The sequence below is a fragment of the Pristiophorus japonicus genome, chromosome 2 (genome assembly GCF_044704955.1).
Source record: "Pristiophorus japonicus isolate sPriJap1 chromosome 2, sPriJap1.hap1, whole genome shotgun sequence".
NCBI lineage: Eukaryota > Metazoa > Chordata > Chondrichthyes > Pristiophoridae > Pristiophorus > Pristiophorus japonicus.
The window spans coordinates 72,981,189-73,000,271 of NC_091978.1; positions in this window are offsets into that span (position 1 = coordinate 72,981,189).

Consider the following 19,083-nt stretch of genomic DNA (forward strand, 5'->3'; position numbering starts at 1 on the left):
CTTTTTCACATCTTTGGGTGCTTGGGCTCTTTTGGCAATCAATGTGACAGGTGTTTGTGTTTCGGTGTAAAAAGCGCCTCTTCAGGTGCAAATACTCAAGCTTTGAGATGCTTATAACTTACCCATGTTTTAGTGGTTTTACTGTTAACTACTATGCAGTATTACTCGTAATATTACTCCGAGGAACGGCGAAAGATCGGGGCTGAGGAGCAGCGTGTACTGGGCCGAGGAATGGCGAGAGTTCGGGGCCGAAGAGTGGTGAGTTTGGGACTGAGGAGAGGCGAGAGTTCAGGGCCGAGGAGAGGCGAGAGATCGGGCAGAGGTGCGACATGGTCGGGGCCCAGGAGCGGAGAGAAATCAGAGCCCAGGAGCGGTGAGAGTTCGGGCTCGAGGAGCGGCGAGAGATCGGGGTCGAGGAGCGGCGAGAGATTGGGTCGAGGAGCGGCGAGAGATTGGGTCGAGGAGCGATGAGAGATTGGGTCGAGGAGCTGCAAGGTCGGTGCTCAATACCAGCAAGGTCGGAATCAAGGAGCAGCGAGTTTGGAGCCCAGGAGCGAGCTGGAGCCTAGCAGCGAGGCCGAAGCCCAAGAGTATCTCAGCATGTACAAGCAGCGGGGTCGGGGCCCAGGGAAGGTGCAGCTCGGGCCAGCAGTGAAGCTGTGAGGCCCATACTGCGACCTATGAATTCCAAGGTCAGTAGGAATATGTGTGCGTACTAGGCCCGTGCAGCGGAGCTTGGTCTCCAGTTTGTCATGCATCCAAACATGTTGACTGCTTGTATTATTATATATAATGTCCACCAGAGGGCACTACTATGGGAACCTTGTACAGCAGCTGTATAGTCAGTAAGATGTGCCACCAGAGGGCACTGCAGTGGGAGACTTGTAGGTTACCTGTACAGGTGTGCCAGGCCTAGAATAAAAGGCAGGCCACCATGTGTGATCCTCACTCTGGAGTTACATTAAATGGACTAAGGTCACTCCAGTTCCAGTACAATACATTGCCTCGTGGAGTCATTATCAGAGCATCTAAAGACATAACAATTGGCGACGAGATTATGGACTTTCACGCGAAAATGGCTAACCTTGGTACGTTGCAGCAGTTTGCCGATGGTGATGATTGGGACACCTTTGTGGAGAGGCTCGACCATTTCTTCACAGCAAACGACCTGGCAGGCGATAATCCGTCCACACTGGCTGACAAGCGCAGAGTTATCCTGCTAACCAGTTGTGGGCCCACCGTCTATGGCCTCGTCAGGGACTTGTTGGCACCAGCGAAGACAACGACCAAGACATACGAGGAGCTTGTAACGCTGATCCAAGAACAACTCAAGCCCAAAGAGAGCACCCTCACACCAGACACCGGTTTTATACCCACCGACGGCCCGAAGGCCAGGAAATCACGAAATATGGTGCAGACCTCAGGAGGCTGGCGGCACCATGTGATTTCGGCAACCAGCTCACCGAAACGCTGCGGGATATCTTTGTCATCGGAATCAGCCATGAGGGCCTTCTTCACAGACTACCTGCGGATACCACAGTCATAGAAACATAGAAACATTGAAAATAGGTGCAGGAGTAGACCATTCGGCCCTTCGAGCCTGCAACACCATTTAGTAAGATCATGGCTGATCATTCACCTCAGTACCCCTTTTCTGCTTTCTCTCCATACCCCTAGATCCCTTTAGCCGTAAGGGCCATATCTAACTCCTTCTTGAATATATCCAATGAACTGGCATCAACAACTCTCTGCGGTAGGGAATTGCACAGGTTAACAACTCTCTGAATGAAGAAGTTTCTCCTCATCTCAGTCCTACTGCAGAAGGCCATCACCATAAGCCAGGCATTCATGACCTCGACCTGCGGCCCTAGGCGGATGACTCATCCTCAGGACTCAAATCCCGGCAAATACTGTACACAGAATGGCACCTTTTCGAGGCTGGACTGTAGAACTTGAATCTCCTCAGGGGAGAGAGAACAGGCCCCTGAGTCCCTTAACTCAGAGTCTGCCGAGGGGGGCTAATCGAGTAGCACCATGCTGGCATTGCAGAGGGAATCACAAGGCTCACCAGTGCCGTTTTAAGGACTATGTGTGTGAAGACTGCAGCACAAAGGGCCACCACTAGCGAATGTGTAAAAGAAATGTGACTCACTGTTTTGATGAAGAGTCTGCAGATGGCCATGAATCCAGCACGGATTATGAAATGATAGGCAGAGAGGCAGCTCAGCCCCATGATGAGGTATATAGCATGTTTACCTGCACCACAGAATGTTCCCCTTTGAGGATGTAAGTCGAGATGAACAGAGTTCCAGTCCTCATGGAAGTGGACACGGGGGCGAGCCAGTCAGTAAAGAAGCATTTGGGAAGCTATAGGATAATCAAGCTGAACGACCCAAGTTGGTCCCGGTTCAGGCAAAGCTGCGCACCTACACCAATTAACTTATCCTTGTCTTTGGTAGTGCGGATGTAAAGGTACTCCATGATGGCGTGGTGCACAAGTTACCATTGTGGATTGTTGCAGGTGATGGGCTAGTGCTACTCGGAAGAAGGTGGATGGAGAACATCCATTGGAGCTGGGAAGATTTCATCCCTCCAGTGATTGACGTCCTCTGCGTTCAGAGGCAAAGCAAGCCCTCACCTGAGGTTGGATCCGGCACCAGAGAGCAGACCAGCACAGCACCCGAGGCACAGACCGCTCAGCATGACTGGGTGGAGATGGTCCAGTTAAGTCAACCCGAACGCACCTTCCAGGCTCCAGTGGTAGGACTCCGGAGGAAGACAATTGGATCCAAAGGTGACTTCCCAACCTCGGTGGCAGAACCCGGGGAGAAGAGGATCACAGCAGTCGACATCGTGGATGGAAGAAAGATGGCGCCCAAACCACGAGGTGAAGCGCTGAAGAAAAAGATGTCGGCGGCCAGACCACGAGGTGCAGCGCTGATGGAGCAACACGTGGTACCAAGCGAAGAAGAGGATTGGGGTAAAGATAACAAGGCTCTCTTAAAGGAGGCCACAACCCACCACACTTAAAGGGACAAGTCCACATTCTCAATCAATGTAATAGCAACTGTGAGTTAAATGTAAAGCTTGCAATTGATGATCAGAGATTTATACATGTAATAAGCAAGGAAAAGACGTGCGATTGCGATCGGAGCTACAGTTTATCTACAATGAGTAATGAAACATGGTACGATGTAGGATCTCAACTGCATTCAGTTAATGTAGCAGGCAAACACCTATCGGGAGCACACAGGTCCAGCGAGCTACCCAGTGCTGTAGCTTGTGTCCCTGGGACCAGAGTGATGCACCACGGAGTGTGGCCACAAGCAGCTAATATCGACAGGCTGCAGAGCAAGCGATCTTAGGAGGACAACGACACTCGTATTGATACCCTACACCTGATTGGCTCCACCTCTCAGGCACCTGATGGCACCAACCGCCACGAGCCTGAAAAGGCCTAAGGTGCAGCCCCCAGACCCTATTGCCACCAAGGCTACACACAGGAACGAAGGGTCACCTGCAACGGTTCTCCCAAATGGGGCCGGGACCAGCCAGGATCATAAACCAAAGAACGCCCAGGCAAGCGAGTCAGCAGTTCCACAGGGAGCAGCAGCGACCCGGGGTGCAAGGAGAGGACAGGGAGATCACAGGCATCTGTGAACCTGCCCAACGCTAGGAGCAATGGCAAAGGCCCCGAGAGCAGGTAACTTGAGTAAACTGGGTTCCCACTGTCAGTACTGGGCACCGCGCCACCACCAGCCTACCTTGGGATGGCATCAAACAGGAAATTAGGAATGCGTGCAATAAAGGTACAGCAGTTATCATGGGTGACTTTAATCTATATATAAATTGGGCTCACCAAACTGGTAGCAACACAGAAGAGGAGGATTTCCTGGAGTGTATAAGGGATAGTTTTCCAGACCAATATGTCGAGGAACCAACTAGAGAGCAAGCCATCCTAGACTGGGTCTTATGTAATGAGAGAGGATTAATTAGCAATCTTGTTGTGCGAGGCCCTTTGGGGAAGAGTGACAATAATATGGTAGAATTCTTCATTAAGATGAAGAGTGACACAGTTAATTCAGAGACTAGGGTCCTGAAATTAAAGAAAGGTAACTTCGACGGTATGAGACGTGAATTGGCTAGGAGGTGAATGATAATTAAAGGGTTGATGGTGGATAGGCAATGGCAGACATTTAAAGATCACATGGATGAACTTCAACAATTGTACATCCCTGTTTGGCGTAAAAATAAAACGGGGAAGGTGGCTCAACCATGGCTAAGAAGGGAGATTAGGGACAGTGTTAAATCCAAGGAAGAGGCAGATAAATTGGCCAGAAAAAGCAGCAAACCTGAGGACTGGGAGAAAATTAGAATTCAGCAGAGGAGGACTGTCATGTATGTAACCATCATGCAACTGTAACCTTCATGTAACTGTAATCTTCATGCAACTCCAGTACACTGTACTTATACCCTAGAAATGCATATCCTGACCATAGGGGGTGAACTTGTGGGAGACACTCCTCACCTGGGTTTACAAGTATAAAAGGGGAGGTCCCACCCAGGGTCAGCACTCCTTGGTTCTGGGAATAAAGGTTAAGGTCACGTAGTGACTGTGTCTGCAGTACATGCCTCGTGTGAGTTTGTAGTAAGGTGCAGGGATACCACATTTGGCGACGAGAAATGGGAATTACCGAACCACGAGGATGGCCACCGGTAGCACAGAGGAACGTTACTGTGTGGATGAGGACTGGGACGACTTCGTGGAGAGACTCCAGGAGGGCTTTGTCACGAAGGACTGGCTGGGAGTCGGCAGCGGCTGACAAGCAGAGGGCGCATCTACTGACCAGCTGCGGACCACAGACGTATGCGCTGATGAAAGACCTGCTCGCACCCCAAAAGCCAGCGGACAAGTCCTTTGAAGGGCTCAGCCAGCTGATCAGTGAGCATCTCAAGCCGGCGAGTAGCGTACACATGGCCCGGCACCGATTCGATACACACCGGCGTCGGGAGGGACAAAACATCTCGGACTTGGTTGCGGACCTGCGGCACTTGACCAGTCTCTGTAAGTTCACAGACGCCTGCAGGGGGGAGATGTTAAGGAATTTCTTCATTGCGGGCCTTAATCATGCCGAGATTTTCAGGAAGCTCATCGAGACCAAGGACTTGACTTTAGAATGGGCAGCGTTGATAGCTCAGATCTTCATGGCAGGGGAAGAGGAGACCAAGCTAATTTACGCGCGCAGCCCTGGTCCCAACGTGGCGATGGAGTTAACATTGTGAACGCGGCTAGGGACCCCGCAGGCAGGCAAGGGCATTTTGGAACGACCCAGGCAGCAACAGACTCTAGGGTGCGCCCACAACAGGGACAATGGAAAGGGGATCATCAATTCACGCCATCACGAGGAACAATGTGTCCCGCGATGGGACCATTAACACCCACCATCAGTGCGCTTAGAAACAACCAAATGGGCAATCAGAGAGGAATGCCTGGTAACAGTCCTTTTGTTAACAACAATCTCAGCTCATGCTGGAAGTGTGGGGGGTAGACATCATGCGAAAAGCTGCAGGTTTCAGCAATATACCTGTGGGATTTGTAACATCAGTGGACACTTGGCCAGAATGTGCAAAAAGGCCATAGCAAGGCTAATCTGCAAGACAGAGGCACCAGACAAGGGGTCTGCAATGCAGGATGATGCCTGGGGAAAAGCCATGGATGCTGAAGTTCAGCGGGTTCATGTGGCTGACGTCCACAGCTCATACACTAACACGCCACCAATGATGATGAAAGTTTTATTGAATGGCATCCCGGTGCACATGGAGCTGGATACGGGAGCTAGCCAGTCACTTATGAGCGGCAACAATTTGAGAGACTATGGCCACACAGAGCTAGCAGGCCCAAACTGAAACGCATTGACATGCAGTACGGACGTACACCAAAGAGATCATCCCAGTGCTGGGCAGTGCAAACTTGGTGGTAACACATAATGGATCACAGAACCAGCTGCCACTCTGAACCGTCCCGGGAAATGGCCCCGTGCCCTTGGGGAGGAGTTGGCTAGCCGAGATGAATTGGAAATGGGGGGATGTGCACGCCATTTCATCTGTGGAGCGAAGATCATGCTCACAGGTCCTACAAAAATTTGGGTCACTGTTTCAACCCGGTGTCGGAACATTCAAGGGCACCAAAGTAGTGATACACATCACTCGGGATGCCAGACCAGTGCACCACAAAGCCAGAGCGGTGCCGTATGTGATGCGTGAGAAAATTGAAAGTGAATTGGACAGGCTGCTCAGAGAGGGTATAATTTTGGCCGTTGAACTCAGAGACTGGGCAAGTCCCATCGTTCCTGTCCTTAAAGCAGATGGCTTGGTCAGGATTTTTGGCGACTACAAAGCCACCATCAACCGAGTGTCGCTGCAAGACCAATACCCGCTCCTGAGAGCGGAGGACCTTTTTGCCACGCTGGCAGGTGGCAAGCTGTTCACGAAGCTGGACCTCACTTCGGCCTACATGACTCAGGAACTGGCTGAAGAATCCAAGCTTCTGACCACCATCACGACGCACAAGGGACTATTCATCTACAACAGGTGTCCATTTGGCATTCGTTCAGCGGCCGCTATCTTTCAGAGAAACATGGAAAGCTTGCTCAAATCCATTCCTGGAACAATCGTATTCCAAGACGACATCCTTATAACGGGTCAAGACACCGAGGAACACCTCCACAACCTGGAGGAGGTGCTACGCCGACTGGACCGGATAGGCTTGCGGCTGGAAAAGGCCAAGTGTGTGTTTTTGGCTCCAGAGGTCGAGTTTTTGGGCAGGAGGGTTGCCGCAGACAGGATCCGGCCCACTGAATCAAAAACGGAGGCGATCCACCGGGCGCCCAGGCCCGACAACACGTCAGAGTTGCGATCATTCCTGGGACATTTGAACTATTTTGGGAACTTTCTGCCGAACTTAAGCACATTGTTGGAGTCGTTACACATACTCCTGCGAAAAGGTTGTGAATGGTTTTGGGGGCACGGAACCTGCTGTGTTCAAACAAACTGTTGACTTTGTATGACCCCTGTAAAAAACTGGCTTTAACGTGCGATGCATCAACCTACGGGGTTGGGTGTGTGTTGCAGCAGGGTAATGATGACGGCTGCCTCCAGGTCACTCTCCCAGGCAGAGCGTGGATATTGCATGGTCGAAAAGGAAGCACTCGCTTGTGTTTACGGTGTGAAAATGATGCACCAGCACCTTTTCGGTAGACGGTTCGAGCTAGAAACGGATCACAAGCCGTTAACATCCCTGTTGTCCGACAGCAAGGCTGTCAATGCCAGTGTGTCAGCTCGCATCTAGCGATGGGCTCTCATGCTGGCTGCATATGACTACACCATAGGGCACTGGCCAGGCAGCGAAAATTGCGCTGATGCGCTCAGCAGGCTCCCATTGGCCACCACTGAGGGGGCGTCGGAGCAAAGCGCTGAGATGGTCATGGCCGTTGAGGCTTTTTACACCGCAGGCTCCCCCATCACAGCCCGCCAGATCAAACTCTGGACCAACAGAGACCCCCTCCTATCCATGATAAAGAAATATGTTCTGACTGGGGATTGGGCGCCCGCACACGGGGCGTGCCCCGAGGAGGTCAGACGGTTTCAGAGACAGATAGATGAGCTCTCCATCTAAGCCGACTGCCTGCTATGGGGCTGACGGGTAGTCATGCCCCAGAAAGGAAGGGAAGCGTTCATCAGGGAACTCCACAGCGAGCACCCTGGCATCGTGTTAATGAAGGCTATTGCCCAGTCACATGTATGGTGGCCAGAGATTGACTCAGACCTGGAACACTGGGTTCGCAGGTGCACGACGTGTGCCCAGCTGGGCAATGCCCCCAGGGATGCCCCACTCAGCCGTGGCCCTGGCCCACCAGGCCATGGTCACGTATTGACGTCGACAATGCGGGCCCGTTCATGGGGAAAATGTTTCTGATTGTTGTCGATGCATACTCGAAATGGATCGAGTGCATCATATTAAACTCGTGCACGACATCCATCACCGTGGAGAGTCTGCGTACGGTTTTTGCGACCCATGGCTTGCCGGACATCCTGGTCAGCGACAATGGTCCGTGTTTCACCAGCCATGAATTCCAGGAGTTTATGTTGGGCAATGGTATCAAACACATCCGGACAGCGCCGTTCAAGCCGGCTTCCAATGGCCAGGCGAAACGTGCGGTCCAAGTCATAAAACAGGGCATGCTACGCATCCAAGGACCCTCCCTTCAGTACCGCCTATCGCGCCTCCTGCTGGCCTACAGGTCCCGCCCGCACTCGCTCACGGGAGTCCCGTCAGTGGAACTCCTCATGAAACACACACTTAAAACGCGGCTGTCCCTCATTCATCCAGCCCTGGCAGACATTGTTGAGGGCAAGCGCCAGTCCCAAACCGAGTTCCATGATCGAAACTCAATGGGGAGGTACATAGAAATGGATGACCCAGTATCTGTTCTTAACCATGCTTTGGGACCCAAGTGGCTTGAGGGCACAGTAATTGACAAAGAAGGGAATAGGGTCAGAGTGGTCAGACTAAACAATGGGCAGATATGCCGCAAACACTTGGACCAAGTAAAGAAAAGGTTCAGCATAGACACGGAGGAACCTGAAGAAGAGCATGAGATGTCACCCACACCACTGCCAGTGGATGAGCAACAAGGACAGTCCACAGCATGCACTGTGCCTGCGGCCAGCCCGGACAGGCCGGAGTCACCTCAGGTGACAGAGACGCATGCCAAGGCTCAGTCACCAGAGCTCCAATTGCGGCGCTCCACAAGAGAGCGTCGACCACCTGAAAGACTTAACCTTTGACACAAAAAGGCGTAAGGGAGGACGTGATGTCATGTATGTAATCATCATGCAACGGTAACCTTCATGTAACTGTATCCTTCATGCAACTCCTGAACACTGTACTTAGACCCTAGAAATTCACATCCTGACCACAGGGGGTGAACTTGTGAGAGACACTCCTCACCTGGGTTTACAGGTATAAAAGGGGAGGTCCCACCCAGGGTCAGCACTCCTTGGTCCTGGGAATAAAGGTTAAGGTCACGTAGTGACTGTGTCTGCAGTACATGCCTCGTGTGAGTTTGTAGTAAGGTGCAGGGACACCACAAGAACAAAGGGTTTAATTAGGAGGGGGGGAAATAGAGTATGAGAGTAAGCTTGCAGGGAACATAAAAACTGACTGCAAAAACTTCTATAGATATGTGAAGAGAAAGCGATTAGTGAAGACAAATGTAGGTCCCTTGCAGTCAGAATCAGGTGAATTTATAATGGGGAACAAAGAAATGGCAGATCAATTGAACAAATACTTTGTTTCTGTCTTCACTAAGAAAGACACAAATAACCGTCCAGAAATACTTGGGGACCGAGGGTCTAGCGAGAAGGAGGAACTGAAGGAAATCCTTATTAGTCAGGAAATTGTGTTTGGGAAATTGACAGGATTGAAGGCCGATAAATCCCCAGGGCCTGATAGTCTGCATCCCAGAGTACTTAAGGAAGTGGCCCTAGAAATAGTGGATGCATTGGTGGTCATTTTCCAACATTCTATAGATTCTGGATCAGTTCCTATGGATTGGAGGATAACTAATGTAACCCCACTTTTTAAAAAAGGAGGGAGAGAAAACAGGGAATTATAGGCTGGTTGCAGGGTGACTTGCACAGATTAGGTGAGTGGGCAAATGCATGACAGATGCAGTATAATGTGGATAAATGTGAGATTATCCACTTTAGTGGCAAAAACAGGGAGGCAGAATATTATCTGAATGGTGACAGATTAGGAAAAGGGGAGGTGCAACGAGACCTGGGTGTCATGGTACATCAGTCATTGAAAGTTGGCATGCCGGTATAGCAGGCAGTGAAGAAAGCAACTAGCATGTTGGCCTTCATAGTGAGAGGATTTGAGTATAGGAGCAGGGTGGCCACACCTTGAATATTGTGTACAATTTTGGTCTCCTAATCGGAGCAAGGACATTCTTGCTATTGAGGGAGTGCAGCGAAGGTTCGCCAGATTGATTCCCGGGATGGCAGGACTGACATATGAAGAAAGACTGGATCGACCAGGCTTATATTCACTGGAATTTAGAAGAATGAGAGGGGATCTCATAGAAACATATAAAATTCTGACAGGATTGGACAGGTTAGATGCAGGAAGAATATTCCCAATGTTGGGGAAGTCCAGAACCACGGGGTCACGGTCTAAGGATAAGGGGTAAGCTGTTTAGGACCGAGATGAGGAGAAACTTCTTCACTCAGAGAGTTGTGAAATTGTGGAATTCTCTACCACAGAAAGTTGTTGAGGCCAGTTCGTTAGATATATTCAAGAGGGAGTTCGATGTAGCCCTTACGGCTAAAGGGATCAAGGCATATGGAGAGAAAGCATGAATGGGGTACTGAAGTTGCATGATCAGCCATAATCATATTCAATGGTGGTGCAGGCTCGAAGGGCCGAATGGCCTACTCTTGCACCTATTTTCTATGTTTCTATGTTTTTACACCATCCAGCAGTTCTGGTACAAGTTTGTCCTCACGCACCGGTGCAGACACCAATACTGATTCCAAGTTCTGATTCCAAGTATGTACCTCACCAGTCAAATGTACTTGCTTCACAACTGTACCACAAATGTAATGGTGTAAATGCAATTTTTTTTTTCTGGACTTGAATGCATATGAATGTATTGAGCCACCAGTATAATCTATATGTAGGGAGGCGAGAATGGAGTGGTCATGGATACATAAACAGAAACCACCAGTACCTCTACTGCCAACGAAACACCACCCACTCACCCAAAATGGAAACGACCCTCCAAGGGTTATCAACCAGAGAGAGCTAAGCCCAGAGCACAGTCAATGCATGATGGTGATTTGCACCAAGGACTTGGGGGAGAGTGATGTCATGTATCCAGACATGTTTACTGCTTGTACTATTACATATGATGTGCCGCCAGACGGCACTACTATGGGAAACTTGTACACCAGCTGTATGGTCACTAAGGTGTGCCACCAGAGGCCACTGCAATGGGAGACTTGTAGGTTACCTGTACAGGTGGGCCAGGCCTAGAATAAAAGGCAGGCCACCATGTGTGATCCTCACTCTGAAGTTACATTAAATGGACTAAGGTCACTACAGTTCATGTACAATACATTGCCTCATGGATTTATTATCAGAGCATCTAAAGACATAATACAGTCGTCTTGGTTAACCCTTGCCACTGGACCAAGACCTTGCTCTGACAAGTCCATGCGGTGGCTGGTGTGCAATGGCCCCCCCGCGTTAAAAGAATTCATGCACAGGCATCATCCACCCTTCAAGCTGTAGTTCAGGACCTGTGAATTCATCATTGTTTGGTGTGGAAGCGGGTCATCCTTGACACAAGGGACTGCCTAATACTATGTGGCTCGGTGTCAAGTTTTGTTACAGAATGCTCCAGTGAAGCACCTAGGGATGTTTTACTCAGCTAAAGACATTATATAAATATAAGTTGTTAGTGCTGTTGTACCTCTACATTAGTCAGAAAGTGAGAAAATCGGTGGAAGAGAAGTGTTTCAAGGCTTCTGGTGCTTGATGAAGCTTCACGTAAATGCTCCAGAATGACTTTAAGCATTTCTCTGTGTGGCTTTTACTGTGTATTGTGAAAAACTTAACACAGCCTGAAAAACTGGAAATATTACAGTTGTGATACTGTTTTGTTAAATAATACATAAACACAGTTTGTTCTATAACTTGTTAATATCCATACCAAGTTTTATATTTACTGAAAATAAAATACCTTCCTGGTGCATCCCGTTGCTCTGAAGTTGGATTGTTCGCATCCACTGAGAGGGCTGATCTGACCCAGCAGGATTACACTCCCAGCTCCGATGGGAATAATGTGACAAGCATTTAATAATTTCTCAAAAAGCAAAATTCATGACTGTGTTAATGAAAAGAAATACACAGGAGGGTTTCTGGAAAGAGAGAGGCTGTAAAAGGGGACATAAATCAATTTTAGTTTCTTATTTGGCAGTGAATCTGAAACCTGATTTTTATTTTTGGCACCATGCATGTCAAATTTTAACGGCAGTATTCCTGTATAAACAGGAATCTCTGTGAGAGTTGGGAGGCTTGGTATTGACAAAGCATTGTTGTGTCAGGCAGGATCTTTTCCTGGAAGAGCCAGCAAAATCTGTTTCGAAAACTCTGTTCAATTACCATCATGTTGTCAGCTATAGGAGATCTGACTTTTGCGATGCGGTTCTCTAATTTCTGTTTTGGATTTGATTTTGCCTTTTTTTCTAAAAATTTACTTTTAAATAATAGATGCAATCTGTGACATTATGATATAATTGCAACACTGACTGCAACATTCCACAATCTTGTTTACACAGCTAGTAATGAGCTGAATTTTATCTTTTAAAATTTATCACTAGGGTATTTCTGATGACGCATTCAGCATTTTCAAACATCCATGCCCTCAAAGTTACATTTTATACAATGCAATATTTCAAATCATTTTAATGTTTATCCGTATAAATAAAAGTGTTGCATGTAGTGAGCCTGGTGGGTGAGCAGAAAAATTTGTATATGGCAAAAATAAAATCCTGTCCTATTGATAAAAAAAACCTATTAAATAATTTCAGAAAAATTTACTGGAAATCTACCAAAGAACAATCTGCAACCATCACAAAACCAACCAAGTAAGTTGCCTTGTTCTTTCCTATCTTTGTAACCACCTTAAGCCATACAGCTCCCTCCCTCTGAACTCTTCATTCCACTAATTCTGGCCTGTTGTGCAACCTCCCCCAAGTTCACACACTGGATTCCTTCCATAAGCCCCTCCACCTCTCCACCATCCCCTCTTCTTTTAAGATCCTCCTTAAAACAGATCTCTTTAACAAATTTTTGGTCATCCCTCCTTCTGTGTCTCAGTATCCATTTTTTTCTGTTTATGATTCCATGAAATGCTTTGGGATATTTTTCTATGTTAAAAGTCTACATAAGTTGTTGTTGGTGCTGCTGCCACTTGCACTCTAATTAGAAGACAGCAATAAATGACTGAATGTTTCCTGAGGCTTATCAGAGCTAGGCAACTGGGCATTGTTCTTCCTGAGACAAGAACAGACTGCAAAAGTGTACTAAGTGAGTCGAGAATAGGCCAACACGGCACCACGTGAAGGGTTCAAGGATAGGGTACGTACAGATAAGAAAACATTCTTTGCCAGTAGACAGCTGATAACAATAAAGAAATTTGCATTTATATGGTACATTTAATTTAGACAAATAACAAGAAAAGAGGCAACTATCTCTTCAGATCTTCAAATGCACCACCAACACTGAGTTCCCCACTACTAACATGTTGGGGGTCACCACTGAACTGAACCAGCCATATCAAAAACATATCTGCAGAAGCACAGTAATGATTGGGAGGTCCGACACACCATTCACTCCTGATCCACTCAAAGCTTCATCGCTGAGGAACCAATGAGGAAACAGGCTATTTTAGATCTAGTATTGTGCAATGAGACAGGATTAATATCTAACCTAGTAGTAAAGGAGCCTCTGGAGAGGAGTGAACAGAATATGATAAAATGTTATATTCAGTTTGAGAGTGATTTAGTTTAACTATGGGGGGGGGGGGGGGGGAGTTTGATCCCCCAACAAGGGTGGGTTTTTGTTGGGGTGGAAGCTAAGGTGTTAAAAAACAGAATCCCGACTAAAACCCTGCCTCCAACCTGCCCTTCCGATTTTAACATTGGCGGCATGGGAAGCAGACAGCCAACCTGATCTCAGGAGGTGAGTTTCCTATTTAAATATTATAATGAGGCTGATTTGCCTCAGATTTAACCAGCATTTCAAATTTAACTGTCGCTGGTTGGGTTCACAGGCCTCGGGAAATTCAAAAGCTAATGGAAGGCAAGGACAGCTGGATCAAGGCGATAAATGCCTTTACACATACCTCCTAGCTCCAGCGCCGCTGCCTAACCCACCCCTTGTGATCGGCGACCACCCACGAGGCCTCCGATACCCCCCAGTCTATCCCCCACCACGAGGCCTCTGATCAACTCCGCCTACCTCCATCAAGACAGAGAAGATAGCATATGTGAGTAAACTAGCAAGAAATATAAAATCAATAGTAAGAGCTTGTACAGATGTATAAAAAGCAAGCAAGTAGCTAAAGCAAATGTTGGTCCCTTAGAGGAAGAGACTGGAGAATTGGCTCAAGGGGCCAAATGGCCTACTCCTTTTAAAAAAGGAGGGAGAGAGAAAACAGGGAATTATAGACCGGTCAGCCTGACATCGGTAGTGGGTAAAATGATGGAATCAATTATTAAGGATGTCATAGCAGCGCATTTGGAAAGAGGTGACATGATAGGTCCAAGTCAGCACGGATTTGTGAAAGGGAAATCATGCTTGACAAACCTTCTGGAATTTTTTGAGGATGTTTCCAGTAGAGTGGACAAGGGAGAACCAGTTGATGTGGTGTATTTGGACTTTCAGAAGGCTTTCGACAAGGTCCCACACAAGAGATTAATGTGCAAAGTTAAAGCACATGGGATTGGGGGTAGTGTGATGACGTGGATTGAGAACTGGTTGGCAGACAGGAAGCAAAGAGTAGGAGTAAATGGGTACGTTTCAGAATGGCAGGCAGTGACTAGTGGGGTACCGCAAGGTTCTGTGCTGGGGCTCCAGCTGTTTACATTGTACATTAATGATTTAGACGAGGGGATTAAATGTAGTATCTCTAAATTTGTGGATGACACTAAGTTGGGTGGCAGTGTGAGCTGCAAGGTGGATGCTATGAGGCTGCAAAGTGACTTGGATAGGTTAGGTGAGTGGGCAAATGCATGCCAGATGAAGTATAATGTGGATAAATGTGGGGTTATCCACTTTAGTGGTAAAAACAGAGAGACAGACTATTATCTGAATGGTGACAGATTAGGAAAAGGGGAGGTGCAACGAGACCTGGGTGTCATGGTACATCAGTCATTGAAGGTTGGCATGCAGGTACAGCAGGCGGTTAAGAAAGCAAATGGCATGTTGGCCTTCATAGCGAGGGGATTTGAGTACAGGGGCAGGGAGGTGTTACTACAGTTGTACAGGGCCTTGGTAAGGCCACACCTGGAGTATTGTGTACAGTTTTGGTCTCCTAACTTGAGGAAGGACATTCTTGCTATTGAGGGAGTGCAGCAAAGGTTCACCAGACTGATTCCCGGGATGACGGGACTGACATATCAAGAAAGATTGGATCAACTGGGCTTGTATTCACTGGAGTTCAGAAGAATGAGAGGGGATCTCATAGAAACGTTTAAAATTCTGACTGGTTTAGTCAGGTTAGATGCAGGAAGAATGTTCCCAATGTTGGGGAAGTCCAGAACCAGGGGTCACAGTCTAAGGATAAGGGATAAGCCATTTAGGACCGAGCTGAGGAGAAACTTCTTCACCTAGAGAGTGGTGAACCTGTGGAATTCTCTCCCACAGAAATTTGTTGAGGCCAATTCACTAAATATATTCAAAAAGGAGTTAGATATAGTCCTTACTACTAGGGGGATCAAGGGGTATGGCGAGAAAGCAGGAATGGGGTACTGAAGTTGCATGTTCAGCCATGAACTCATTGAACGGCGGTGCAGCCTCGAAGGGCCGAATGGCCTACTCCTGCACCTATTTTCTATGTTTCTATGTTTCCTGCTCCTATTTCCTATTTCTTATGAAACAAAGAAATGGCAGAGACTTTGAACAAATATTTTGTATTGGTCTTCATGACACTAAAATCATCCCAATAATTGACAATCAAGGAGCTATTTGGGCGGGTGGTGGGGAACTTGAAACTATCACTATCACTAGAGATAAAGTACTAGGCAAACTAATGGGACTAAAGGTTGGACAAGTCCTCTGGCCCTGTTGGCATGCATCCTGGGATCTTAAGAGAGTTGGCTGCAGAGATAGTGGATGCATTGGTTGTGATCTATCAAAATGTTCTGAATTCTGGAGAGGTCCCAGCGCACTGGAAAACCACAAATGTGATACCCCTATTTAAGAAAGGAGGGAGACAGAAAGCAGGAAACTATAGACGAGTTAGCCTAACATCTGTCATTGGGAAAATGCTAGGGTCCATCATTCAGGAAGTAGCAGGACATTTAGAATGTCAAAATGCAGTCAAGCAGAGTCAGCATGGTTTTATAAAAGGGAAATCATGTTTGACAAATTTGCTGGAGTTCTTAGAGGATGTAACAAGCAGCGTGGATAAAGGGGAGCCAGTTGTTGTGTATTTGGATTTCCACAAAACGTTCGATAAGGTGCCATACCAAAGGTTACTGCACAAGATAAGAGCTCACGGGGTTGGGGGTAATTGTAAGATTTCTAAATCTCTGGCATTAAATTGACAGCAAGAACGATTCTTTTAAAACAATTTGGAATAGTTTATTAAACACACACATATGCACATCTATCAGGAAAACTGCAGTCCTCAGCTATCCTACGGATCTACTTAATGATAACAGATATAATGATGTTACAATAAAAAAGGTATAAAAAGGTATAGGTCTCTTCCCTCTGGCAAAGCACTTGACCTGGTCCTTTGTCTGTAGAGGGAGATCTTCCTTTTGCCATGTGCTAAGGAGAAGAGAGAGAGCAATCTTTGGCTTGAGTTTTTATAACTCTTATGGCCATTTTTTCTCAGAAAGCCTCAGGATTGGGTATTATTTCCAGGGCCAATCCTGATTGGCTTCTCCTCATACATGTGTCTGTCTGGAGGGGCGGAACCATTCCTTGATTAGGTTAATGGTTGTCCAATTAATATCTTTTCTAGTTTGGTGAGTTTCAAAGCCATGCTGACGTGAACTTCGGGGAAGACATCCATCTTGATCCTTTTAACACTGCAGCCTTTCCGTATAATCTACACTTTTAACATTTATATATATATAGAATCAATTTTATCATTACTAAACACTTTTATTCTTACAAACTCCCCACCTTGAGGGGGAAATATCCTCATTGACTCCTCATATGGTTTATCTCCTCAGGGTTCATATATCATAAACATTGAGAGGGTTCTGATAGCTCTGCTGTTTATGTTTCTGTGAAGTATAATAGATTTTAAACTTAGAGAGAGAGAGAGAGAGAAAAGTGGATGGCCTCACTCGGTCTCCACCTCGTAAGGTGTATGCCACATGTAGGGGGTTTACTATAGTACAATAACATCTTCAAAGGGGACCCTCCCTTTCCCGTATCTTCAGTGCACCGTCGCTTCTCGAAGCACATTGATGATGTTCGTGAGTCAAGCTACAGCTCCCGCTTCTCCATCTTCCCTCGTTTTCAGTCGTGGCTGTTATGTATGGAGAAAGATTCAGACGGAACACTGTGAGCTCAAAGTAAAGTGTGACCTTAGTCTTTTACTGCAGGTCTCCAAAGTGCCTTTCCAGCCTGTGAGGCCTCCTTAAATACTTGTGCTCCCAAGGGATTATGGGGTCCCTTGGGACTGCAGGGGATGATCCCTCCGGTGGTTGTACAGAGTAAATTCAAGTTTACATATATAACAACACTCTCCCACCCGCCCCCCCCCCCACCCCCCCGCAAAGTCAATAGTGTGACTATTTACAATGTGAGTCAATCTGGGGCCCTTCTTGCCCTGGTTGATCGTCTCGGTGTGAAAGCTGGTATTGTTGAAACATTTGTTGGGCCCTCGCTGGGCTGCTGTGCAGCTGGCCTTGCTGGGCTGCCTGGTGTGTTGGGTTCTGCTTCGTGCTCAACCGTGGTGCCGGTTGCCACTGGTGTGTATGTTGGGGGATCAAAAAAGGTAGGGTCCAAGGTGGGTTGCTTAGGATAGTCCGTGAATCTGAGTTTGATTTGGTCCAAGTGTTTCTGGTGAATGAGTCCATTTGAAAGTTTGACCTGAAAAACTCTGCTCCCCTCTTTGGCCACGACAGTGCCAGGAAGCCACTTGGGACCTTGTCCATAATTCAATACAGATACAGGATCATTGATTTGAATCTCACGTGACATGTTTGCACTATCATGGTATGTACTTTGTTGAAGCCGCCTGCTCTCTATCTGTTCATGTAGATCAGGGTGAACTAACAAGATCCTTGTCTTAAGTGCTCTTTTCATGAGCAGTTCAACAGGTAGGATCCCAGTGAGCGAGTGGGGTCTCGTGCGGTAGCTAAGCTGGACTCGGGATAGGCGAGTCTGCAGCGAGCCTTCAGTTACCCTCTTCAAGCATTGCTTGATGGTTTGCATTGCTCTCTCTGCCTGACCAGTGGATGCTGGTTTAAACGGGGCGGATATGACATGTTTGATCCAGTTATGGGCCATGAATTCTTTGAACTCAGCAGTGGTAAAACATGGCTCCTTGTCGCTCACCAGGACATCGGGTAGGCCGTGTGTGGCAAACATGGCCCGCAGGCTTTCAGTAGTGGCAGCGAACGTGCTAGCTGACATTGTCTCACATTCAAACCACTTGGAGTATGCATCTACAACCACAAGGAACATTTTACCCAAGAGCGGGCCTGCATAGTCGATGTGTACCCTAGGCCATGGTTTGGAGGGCCAAGACCATAAACTTAGTGGCGCCTCCCTGGGTACATTGCTTAACTTCGAGCATGTATTACATCTGTGAACGCAGGACTCTAAGTCCGCATCGATACCAGGCCACCACACGTGGGATTTGGCTATCACTTTCATCATTACGATGCCTGGATGGGTACTGTGGAGGTCATTGATGAAGGTGTCTCTTCTTGGGAACCACTAAATGATTGCCCCACAGAAGGCAGTCTGCCTGTATAGACATTTTATCTTTGCGCCGCTGGAATGGCTTTATCTCTTCCTGCATTTCCACTGGGACACTGGACCAGCTCCCGTGAAGCACACAGCTTTTGACTTGGGATAATAAGGGGTCCTGGCTCATCCAGGTTTTGATCTGCTGGGCAGTGACGGGTGATTGCTCACTCTCAAATGCTTCCATAACCATGTCTAGATCTGCAGGCTGCGCCATTCCCACCCCCGTGGTGGGCAATGGCAGTCTACTGAGAGCATCGGCGCAGTTTTCTGTGCCTGGCCTGTGGCTGATGGCG